Source organism: Hylobates moloch, unplaced genomic scaffold, assembly GCF_009828535.3.
Source record: "Hylobates moloch isolate HMO894 unplaced genomic scaffold, HMol_V3 SCAFFOLD_1, whole genome shotgun sequence".
NCBI lineage: Eukaryota > Metazoa > Chordata > Mammalia > Primates > Hylobatidae > Hylobates > Hylobates moloch.
The window spans coordinates 133,224,486-133,236,589 of record NW_026652276.1 but is presented as its reverse complement, the minus strand read 5'-3'; the positions used below and the strand labels follow the sequence as shown (position 1 = coordinate 133,236,589).

Sequence of the window (12,104 nt, the reverse complement as noted above, 5' to 3'; positions counted from 1 at the left end):
ACAGGGGCCCACCACCAAACCCAGCTAGTTTTTGTATTTTTAGTAGAGATGGGGTTTCACCATGTTGGTCAGGCTGGTCTCGAACTCCTGACCTCAGGTGATCCACCCGCCTCGGTCTCCCAAAGTGCTGAGATTACAGGCGTGAGCCACCGCGCCCGTCCTTAACTTTTTAAGTACTGTCATTAACCTCATTTTTACCCATTAGAAAATTGAGGTTGAGAGAAGTCAAGTAACTTGCTTGGTGTCACACAGCTAGTAAGTAGTGGAATTAGGATTTGAGCCCAGCCATTCTGACTCTAGATTGACTGCTCTTAATTCTTATGCTGTGAATTACATTATTATTCACCCAAAATATAACATCCTTCCACTGCCCCATGATATAATGTTTTGATCATCTGATTAATTCTATTAACCTAGCACTGTGAAGAAAATTATAATTCAAGTGGTAGTCAAATTGTAAGAAAAAAATATATGCCACTTTCATCTATGTTAAACCTTGTGTTAATCCAGTCTATCGTTGTTGGACATTTGGGTTGGTTCCAACTCTTTGCTATTGTGAATAGTGCCGCAATAAACATACGTGTGCATGTGTCTTTATAGCAGCATGATTTATAGTCCTTTGGGTATATACCCAGTAATGGGATGGCTGGGTCAAATGGTATTTCTAGTTCTAGATCCCAAATGTGGCACATATACACCATGGAATACTATGCAGCCATAAAAAAGGATGAGTTCATGTCCTTTGTAGGGACATGGATGAAACTGGAAAACATCATTCTCAGTAAACTATCGCAAGGACAAAAAACCAAACACTGCATGTGCTCACTCATAGGTGGGAATTGAACAGTGAGAACTCATGGACACAGGAAGGGGAACATCACACTCCCGGGACTGTTGTGGGGTTGGGGGAGGGGGGAAGGACAGCATTAGGAGATATACCTAATGCCAAATGATGAGTTAATGGGTGCAGGAAATCAACATGGCACATGGATACATATGTAACAAACCTGCACATTGTGCACATGTACCCTAAAACCTAAGTATAATAAATAAAATAAAATAAACAGAAAAAAAAACAAGAAAAAAACATAAAACAAAACAAAAAAAAAACCTTGTGTTGGTTTAAAACAATTTTTAATTAAAATGTTTTACATTTAAATTTCATATTCTTAATTTTTTTTGTTTTTTTTTTTCTTTTTTTTTTTTTCTTTGAGATAAAGTCTTGCTGTGTCACCCAGGCTGGAGTGCAGTGGTATAATCTTGGCTTACTGCAACCTCCACCTCCCAGGTTCAAGCAATTCTCCTGCCTCAGCCTCCTGAGTACCTGGGATTATAGCTAATTAGACCACCAGCCAATTTTTGTATTTTTATTTGTATTTATTATTATTGTTTTTTGAGATGGAGTCTCGCTCTGTTGCCCAGGCTGGAGTGCAGTGGCACAGTCTCTGTTCACTCCAACCTCTGCCTCTCAAGTTTAAGAGATTCTCCTGCCTTAGCCTCCTGAGTAGCTGGGATTACATCACACCACGATGCCCTGCTAAGTTTTGTATTTTTAATAAAGACAAGGTTTTACCATGTTGACCGGGCTGGTCTTGAACTCCTGACTTCAGGTGATCCACCCACCTCAGGCTCCTAAAGTGCTGGGATTACAGGCGTGAGCCACTGTGCCCGGCCTAATTTTTGTATTTTTAGTAGAGATGGGGTTTTGCCATAATGGCTAGGCTGATCTTGAACTCCTGGCCTCAAGTGATCCTCTGGCCTCGGCCTCCCAAAGTGCTGGAATTACAGGTGTGAGCCACCATGCCCAGCCCTGTTTAATTTTTCTATTGTAAAATTTTACTTTATTTAAGACCTTCTTTGGAGAAGCGCTTGTGGAGGCTGGGGCAGGGAAAACACAAGGTGAGTCTGAGGCATCACGTGGTGTCAAAAAAGTAAGGAGTGCTCAAAAAATAATGGGGGCATATCAGGAAGACATAGGGGCCGACTAGAAAGAACTCCCAGTGGCCAAAGCTGAAGGGATTTGAGCAAAAAGTAAATAACAATAGCATTGGATTATAATCCACATAATAAATATTTATGAATTCATATTGATATTAACAAATAATTGAATTTTTAAAAACTAATGGAACAAAAGAGACAGCCTACATAAAATTCCAATTAATAAATATGGAAAAAATGAGGGAAATAGAAAATTAAAAACAGAACACCACACTAATATTTGTTGCAGGCAAGATCCATTAATGAATGCTTAAAATCAGTGGAATAGAAACAGGATATTTTCAATTTCAACATATCTTCCCCAAGTTATTTATTAATAATAAAGGTAAAAATAGTAACTTTGTAGTGGAGAAACCTGGCAAATAGCACCTTAATCAAGTGATGGAGACTAGCATTACTGTACTAAGACATATCAGTATCATGAACCCCCAATCATGATATTGTGAGAAGGGCCCATCATTTCCGTGTATGCTTGTCAAAAAATGCATAAACTTGATTTAATCATGAGAAAACATCAGATACAGAAAAGCTGAAGAACATTCTACAAAAACCTGACCAGTACTCTTCAAAAATGTGAAGGTCATGAATGCCAAGGAGACACCGAGTCTACATAGTCTACATAGTTGGCAACTAAAAGGACATAACAACTAAATGCAATGTGGGGCCGGGCGCAGTGGCTCATGCCTGTAATCTCAGCACTTTGGGAGGCCAAGGGAGGAGGATCACTTGAGGTCAGGGGTTTGAGACCAGCCTGGCTAACATGGCGAAACCCCATCTCTACTAAAAATACAAAAATTGGCCAGGCGTGGTGGCGTGAGCCTGTAATCCAAGCGACTTGGGAGGTGGAGGCAGGAGAATCGCTTGAACCCAGGAGGTGGAGGTTGCAGTGAGCCAAGATCACACAAGTGCACTCCAGCCTGTGCGACAGAGTGAGACTCCATCTCAAAAAATAAATAAATAAATTAATTAATTTTTAAAAAAAGAAAAACCAAAAATAAGCAAATAAATGCAATGTGGGATCCCAAATTGGATCCTAGAAAAGAGAAATGATGTTGGGAAAACCAGGGTAATACAAATAAAGTCTGTAGTTTAACTAATAATAGTATTATACCAATGTTAATTTATTAGCTTTGACAATTGTAACATGGTTACATAAAATGTAAACATTAGGGGAAGCTGGGTGAAGCATACATGGGAATTCTTAGTACTATTTTTGTAACTTTTCTGTAAGTCTAAAATTATATCAAAATAAAATGCTAAGAAGGGAAGTAAGCCCAGACCCTGCATTGTTTTAAAAAATTGTTTAAACAATCTAGTCCAATATTTCCCCAAATTCAGTCATTTGAATATAAATTTCAGGATTTTGACAATCTATGTAATAATAGTAATAACAACAGCAACAATCAACATGTAGTGAATTATCACAATATTTGACAAGGGAGGAAAATGAGGAACAAAAAAATAAGCAACTTATTCAAGGTCACAGAACTAATAGCTGGTAGAACTAGGATTCAACCTTAGGCAATTTGATGTAGCATTCATCTTCATTTCTCCTCTATACTATTTCTGACCTGTATCCTGTACTGCTATAATATGTATCATTATTTACTTACTAACTTAAAATTGAACCCATTTTTAAACTTAAAAAACAATAATCAAGCAAAATAATAAGCTATGTTATAGCGTCCTCAGGACAGGAGTTTTTGTTTTATCCACTAATATTTTATTCACAAGTTCATTGAACAGTGCCTGGCACACAGAAGGTACTCAACAAATATTTGTTGAAATAACTTTGTATCACAACTATAAGTAGCAAACCAGCATCATTTGCCAGAAATAGATTATCTTCTAAGTAAATATGATGAAAATAATGTAATATTATTAAATGCTATTGCTTCCTGAAGGCTCTGGACCTGAGCCCAGTATCTCTATATTTAAAAAGTAATGTAAGTGTTAGAAGATATCAAAAGAGGATACCAGTTCCAAACAGACTTTCTATTTGATTTAATCAGATGGATTTAAAGAGAATAATTTTCTGAGCAAACCAATTTTATTTGAAGTCATATCAGTATGCCACCTAAAATCATCATACAAATGGCCAGAGTAAGGTCGCATTCTTTAGGAAAGATGGCCTTCTTCTAAATGGACCAGTTGAGTCAGGGTTCATATAATATTAGACAACTCAGTCTCTCTCAGTCGTCTTCACTCCTCCTTAAATATAATCTTGTCTGTAATATCCTACTTCCTCTTATTTACCTCTCTATTCCTACCACCAATCCCCTAGATAATTATTTGTCTCTGTAACACTCTTTGTGCATTTCTCTTTAATAGCACTTAAAACATAAATTCATAAATTCATCATTATCTTTTCCCAAGTCTGTCTCCTTCACTTAAATTATAGTTATATGGGGCATCAGAGAGAGTGTCATAGCATGTTTATATCTCCAGAGCTCTTCCCAGTATCTAACAAGATGAAAGGCCCATAATAAATTGTTGATTTATTAAATTAAACAAATTAGAGGAAAAGAGAGAACTGTGCAATTTTCTTCTATCCGTGAAGCCATGATTTTGTCATTGCCTGCATTTGAGACGCTTACTCTTGAGATCATTCATAAGATCTTCCCAAATACACATAAGCGTTCTACATGAAGATGAAAAGTACGTACTGAGCCTTTCCTTCAAAAGACTTCAGAATTAATTTGCTTCCTAGGGCAATTATAATATAATATCATTCTCCCTTTGGCAGAATAAATGCTTTGCCCAGGATGGGCACCTCCTTCGTAGACGTGACTGCAGCGTTTTTGCAGCTTGCTGATAAAGTGGGGTAGTACTAAGGTCACTTTTCTATACCTGGGTGATGATCTCTGCTTTCCATAGAAAAAAATAATGGAACAATACAGAGGTCCTAGCTGACATGAGTAAGAAAGGTACAAGATAGTAAAGGAAACACATCACAGAACAACATTTTTACCAGAAACCAGAGCTGCAACCTTCCTCAGACATCTCTTAAGATGGCTAATAACAGTTTCTTGGAAACCAGCCTGTTAATAACTATTGCATTTGAGAACAGGATTCAATATATAAATACAAGCCCTAATATAGAGGTACATAGCAAGCATCACTAAGACATTGAGCTGAAATCTTCTCCATATTGTGAAATTATTATTCAGAAAGCAATAGCTTTCATATATATATATATATGCCTAGAAAAATAGAATGGAAAAGAGTCTATAATAAGTGTTAATAAATATAAAATACTTCATCTTCATTCATAATCAGAGAAATGTTATCAAAATTGTAAAACCACACAGATAACTAGTTTTCTTCCACCAGACAGGTGAAAATCTAAAAGTTTTACAACATGCCTTATTGGCAAAGCTGTCAGGAAATAGGCATTCTTATGCATATAGCATAAACTGGCACAATTCTTATGGAAGGTAATTTGGCAATAATATCAAAATTACAAATGCATTTACACTTTAACCTGCCAACGTCACTTCTGGGAATTTATCCTTTACACCTGCAACATGTGAAATTACAGATATACACTGTTATTTATTGCCTCACTGTTTGTAATAGCAAAGGATTGGGGAAAAAAACCAAACATCCATCAAAAGGGCTTTTTTTGTACAAAATATATTTGTACAAAAATAAATTAGGCAGGGCTCAGTGGCTCATGCCTGTAAGCCCAGCCCTTTAGGAGGCTGAGGCAGGTGGATCACCTGAGGTCAGGAGTTCGAGACCAGCCTGGCCAACATGGCAAAACCCAGTCTCTACAAAAAAATGCAAAAATTATCTGGGCATGGTGGTGCATGCCTGTAGTCCCAGCTACTTGGGAGGTTGAGGCACAAGAATTGCTTGAACCTGGGAGGAAGAGGTTGCAGTCAGATGAGATTGTGCCACTGCATTCCACCCTGGGCAATAGAACAAGAATCTGTCTCAAACAAAAACAAAAACAAACATAAATAAATAAAATACGTTGTATAAATCTCAATTGAGAGACACTTTACAAAATACCTGACCAGTACTCCTCAAAACTGTCAAGGTCATCAAAAACAAGAAACTTCCACAGCCAAGAAGAATCTGAGACATGATGACTAAATGTAGTATAATATCATGAAACAGGAAAAGATAAAACTAAGGATATCAGAATAAAGTATAGACTTTAGGTAGTAATAATAAATCAGTATTGGCTCAATAGTTGTAACAAGTGTACCATACTAAAGTAAGATGTTAATAATAGGGGAATCTGCGTGCCTGGTGTATGGGAATTATCTGTACTATCTTCACAATATTTTTGCAAATATAAAACTGTTCTTAGAAATGAAGGTTATTAGGCTGGGCGCGGTGGCTCATGCCTGTAATCCCAACACTTTGGGAGGCCAAGGAGGGTGGATCACCTGAGGTCGTGTGTTTGAGACCAGCCTGACCAATATGGTGAAACCCCATCTCTACTAAAAATACAAAAATTAGCTGGTCGTAGTGGCAGGCGCCTGTAGTCCCAGCTACTCAGGAGGCTGAGACAGGAGAATCACTTGAACCCGGGAGGCAGAGGTTGCAGTGAGCCGAGGTCACACCACTGCACTGCAGCCTGGGGGAAAGAGCAAGACTCTGTCAAAAAAAAAAAAAAAAAAAAAAAAAAAAAAAAAAAAAAAAAAAAAAAGGAAGGTTATTAATACAAATACGTAAATTACAGGATAGCCATATAATAGAACAGTTCTATACAACACTCAAGAAAGAACAAAGAGGCTGTCTCTGAAGTAACAAAAAAAAGTCTTCAATGTTGTTAACTGAAAGAGTTATGTAAGAACTTTTATTTGTCTAAAGAAACCCTGAGGTCGGGCGCGGTGGCTCACGCCTGTAATCCCAACACTTTGGGAGGCCGAGGCGGGCGGATCATCTGAAGTTAGGAATTCTAGACCAGCCTGGCAAACATGGTGGAACTCCGTCTCTACTAAGAATACAAAAATTAGCCGGGCGTAGTGGCAGGCGCCTGTAATCCCAGTTCCCCGGGAGGCTGAGACAGGAGAACCCGGGAGGTGGAGGTTGCAGTGAGTGGAGATGGTGCCACTACACTCCACCCTGGGTGACAGAGCAAGACTCTATCTCAAAAAAAAATTAAAAAAAAAAAAAAGAAAGAAAAAGAAAAAGAAAAAAAAAGAAACTCTGCATGCACACATAAGCATTTAATATCAGTGGCCATCTGTTGAGGTGGAGTGATGAAACAAAGTGGATGGAACACAGGGTGAGAAGATACACACGTGCGCGCACACACACACACACACATTAACCATGTAAATGCAATACCTATTTAACTAATTTTGTTACCTCTTGCCTATATGACTGTATAAATAATGAGATCATAGTTGAGAAGCAATCCTTTTCCTCAAATGCAGCATCTTCCACTCTTGTATCTCTATGTATTCTTTTTTTTTTTTAAGTGTAAAATGATTTGAGCCTGGCAAACCTATATGAACTAATCTCCTACAACCAAAACTCCCAAATGCCTAAAAGATCATGCCACCCTTCCACAGTATACTGTTTCTTTTTATGTAAAGTGAGGGTGGGCATAAATAAAATTTTCTGTTCTGAAAAACTCTTATTATCAATGAAAGATAATTTATAGAGAGAAAAAACAGGGGAGTAAGTACAGAATGGCAGATCCATAAGAAATTGTTCCAAATGAAAAGCAAGCTGTGAAAATTTGTATTTTCAGAAAAGATTAACGAAGTCAATCTCTGTCCTACCTCTACTGCGATATTCCTTCCCTGAATATTTTAACAGTAGATATATAACAGGGACAGAGTAATTTGAAATCAGAAGTTACTCATTTAAAAAAAACTAGTAATTTAAAGAGTAAAATTCATTTTGCCTTGATTCCAAAGAGCTGTTAGAAACACAACTCTCATGGAAGGACATTTAATTATATGAGCTTCACAATAACATTATCTTCAAATCAGGCCTACCCCCTAACATTTGGGGGATCTGAGTCAAAAGCACATGTTGAAGTCAACATCTCATGTTGACTTTAAAACTCTAAATATTTTAAAGTTACAAACAAAGCAAAATAAACTGTTAAAGAAATACTTAAATCTTCCTGCCTGGACACCTTTATAAAACCCTGAAAGATCAGGTTTTAATTTAGATTTCTCAAACTCTTCAAAGTTCCATACCTGCTTAGTCCCCGGCCCATGGCTACCTACCCTTGGGAGGGTGGAGGTGAGGAAGAAGCCATGGAAGTTGCTTGGACCATGTGAGCTGGGAATTCCTCCATCCTGGTTACCCCAAATGTGGTCCGATGAGGGCATACAGACTCTGAGTGAGTACATCCCTTTAGCAATACAGACACCTTACCCCATGAAGAGGGGCAGGGCCCAAGAAAGGACAGAGTGGAAACCTCAAATGTTTGGGGGTTCAGGCTCAGGGGACATTCTCACTCTGGCCTAAGGATTATACTGCTTCAGATACTTCTTGGTGATCAATCATTAGATGAGGGAATAGAGAGTAAAGCTTTCATTCTTCTGGATCCTTTGGAATATTACTTTTAAATGTAGATTTTTTTATGACATTAGTTGACAAATCAAAAGTTGTAATGATTTGTCTTTTGGATCATTTCTCAGCCTTCTGGCTAAGATCAAATGTGATTTGCCTTTTGGCATCATGCAGCATTAGAATTTTCTGAAATTCAAGGTCATATACAAAGTGAAGTGGAGTTGGTTGATTCTTATTATTATTTTGTGTGGTTTTTACATAATGTGCAATCCAAAAGATAATCTCTAGGGAGGAGAAATAGGAGTAGAGAGAATGGAAAAGGAGACTTTTACCCTTCAGTTGATACCATTCTGAACTGTGGGACTTTTTTATCATTTGGATATATCACATTTATATTAACATGACAAAAAATTAAAGATCTTTTAATAGTCCCTTATGCAAATACAGAAGTTTGAATGCTGAATTTAATGATTAGGCATAGGTCTTTTGGTCTCCAGATGAAACACTGCCAACTCAACATATTAGGTAATGTGATAAATACAGAAATGCTATTTTTTCTTAATGGCAACATTCACATTTGAAGCAAGCTGTCAGCAGCAAACAGCTTTGCTTGAGTTGCCTGGTTTAGCAGATGTCTTTGTTAGGAATGTGACAATTATCACCATTGTTTATTTCAGTGAATATCAAGTAGTACAGAGGGAAGCCAAGTCCTCATCAATAGTGCACATGGTTAATTGCATCATGATAACTTCTCACATGCCTTACTCTTTGTTACTTGCTCTTGAAATTATGAAAAGACATATCCGAATCTGACTAAAAAGGTGAATGCAGTTCAAAGTCAGTATCAGCTGTAACACAAAATTGTAGACTACATGGGAATAGGCAAATTATTTTTTCCAGCTACTTTACTTGCTGTATAATAATAATAAGTAGCATTTACTGAGCACTGACTTTCTACTAGATAATTAGGAAGCACTTTACATACATGATCTCTTTCAATTATAATCAGAAGCTTCCCTGATATTTGCATATATTCTTTCACTTGCACTGTGTCTTCCTTTTAACATGTTATTATTTGCTATATTGCCAAAGGCTTGTTTTGATATGATGAATATCATTAGTTTTGTCCACTAAATAATTACCATTATGGAAGTTCCATTATAAGGAGAAAATGTATACTATAATAAAGACTAAATAATTAAGGAAAACAAAATAAAAATCTTGCTCCCCAAAATAAGTTAAATTGATCCTTAATTCTATACATTAAATCAAGTCAAAGCTTGATATAGAATTCAACAATTCTATAAACAATAAGATACCTACTATGGGAGTGCTTCATATTCATTGGGTTGGATGCAAAAATGAATTAGGCTGTATCCTTCTCTTCCAAGATGTATGCTTTAATGGAGAAGAGAAACACATGTGCCAAAACAGATTTTACTCAGTTCTGTGTTCCAGATATTAACCAAGTATTTGATAATGCAGGGTGACTCTTGTTCTGACTTTGGTGATGGAGACAGAGCATTTTGAAAGAGAATGATTTGAATGAGGTCCCTGACCATGGGCCCTGAACTTTTGAGGGTCCCATTCTGGCCTTCTGGGGGCTCTACAAAAGCTGATCTAGGAGGAAGGCCATCAGACAGAGGCAATAGTCTAAGAAAAGGCAACTGAGACCCCGGTCTGTTTGAGAGACTTGCCACAGACCAGGCTGCAAGAATGGAGTGGAGATAAGATGAGAGAGATGGATTCAGACCAAATCATGGAGATCTTTCACTACAGAGGAAAGGGGTAGGATATAAAAGTCTTTGAACTGGAAGTGTGACTTGGTCATATCTGAACCTTAGGAAGATGACACTAGCAGCAGTGTTCAAAAATGTGACATTTGAGGTGACAGAGAAAGACAAGTAAGTAAGCTAAAGAATGAGAAAGAGCTTGCTTGCTTTTTTTTTTTTTTTTTTTTTAGACGGAGTCTTGCTCTGTCACCCAGGCTGGAGTGCAGTGGTGTGATCTCAGCTCACTGCAACCCACCTCCTGGGTTCAAGAGATTCTCCTGTCTCAGCCTCCCGAGTAGCTGGGACTACAGGTGCATGTCACCACACCCGGCTAATTTTTGAATTTTTAGTAGAGATGGGGGTTTCACCATATTGGTGAGGCTGGTCTCAAACTCCTGATCTTAGGTGATCCACCCACCTCAGGCTCCCAAAGTGCTGGGATTACAGATGTGATACACCACGCCCGGCCGAGAAAGAGCACTGTGAATGGTACAGTTATTTTGCTATTTTTTTGCTAATTCGAGGAAGACAAACTGAAACCAGAGAGACTTTTTAACACGCTTTTGCAATAGTCCACGGAAGAGTTAATGAGTTTCTGAAGAAGGGAGTGAACAGAGAAAATTGAGTTGAAAGATAATGGTGGAAGGAGATGCCACTGAATTGATTAGCCAAGATCAAAAACACACCAGTAAAAAGTGATGAGTTGAATTTAGATCAGAGTTTAAAGTGTCTGCAATGCATCAGTGTGGAATGCTCAGCATCCAGTTAGAAATAAGAGTCTGATTAGGGGGAGACAGATGAGGGCTAAACGGACAGAGGTAAGAGTCATTCTCACAAAGGTGAGAGGTAGAGCAATTAAATAATTGAGTCATAAGATAGGATGAGATTACCAAGGGACTATTGAGAATTAAAAGAGAGGACTGAACACTGAATCTTCAGAAAGCTTATATTTTACCGGCCTATTCTAAAGGGGGAGAAGAGGAATCCTGAAAGGAAACTACACAGAAGCAGTTCACAAGGGAGGAGGAGAGGAGAATGCAATATGAATTCCAGTGGAGATGAGGGTTCTAGTGAGAAAAGGGTGGTCCCTGTTGTCAAACTTCTGCTGAAAACAGAATTTCGGCAGCAGATCTAAGAAGAGGATTTTGGCTTTTGAACTTTTCAGAGGCTGAAGGTGCTTAGGATTAAGTGGGGGAAGAAACCAAGAAGGATGAAGTTTGTGGATGAAGAAGAAAGAGAGAGACAGAAATACAAAGAATGGAAATTAGAGTCCAGGGAGAGTCTCCTTAGGGCAGGAGAGAAACGGTTTGCAGTTATTAAGGGGAGGACTCGAAGAGAGCAAGGCCTAGAAAATGTAAGGGGAAGAGATGATTGATAGTGCAAAGTCAAAGAGGACATGCAAAGGGAAGAGAGAAAAAGGATAGATGAAAACACTGGCTTTAGAAGAAAATCACAAAAATTCTTCTTCAGACACTGGGGGAAGATAAGTTAATAGGTAATAATTTGGACAAAATGATATTTATAAGTTATTCTTATCAGATGACCTCCAGCTTCTGGTAAATTAGGTGGCAAAAGAGGTTAGATGTAGACGTAGAAATGTGATGAGACTGCAGAGGAGTGAAACAACAGATAGAACTATTTTAAGAGTGAATGAATGAGAGGTGAGAAAAGGAATGTCCAGCGTTGTTGAGTTCCAAGACAAACTGGATAGTACAACTTTTAGAGCAGTCAGTCAGCCTGGTTATGGTATGTTCTCCAGAAATGTTCAGCTGCCAAGAAAAGGGTAAAGAAGATACAGATGTTTTCCTTAACTAGGGCTGGAAATCGGCAGAACAGTTATGA

The 12,104-nt window shown here is 37.9% G+C and overlaps 1 protein-coding gene across 1 annotated transcript in view; it reads right to left on the bottom strand.

Annotated features, from left to right (window-relative positions):
• Positions 1–12,104, bottom strand: part of HERPUD2 (HERPUD family member 2) — a 177,082-nt gene that overhangs the window by 144,554 nt on the left and 20,424 nt on the right. The gene's annotated exons all lie outside the window — the stretch shown is intronic.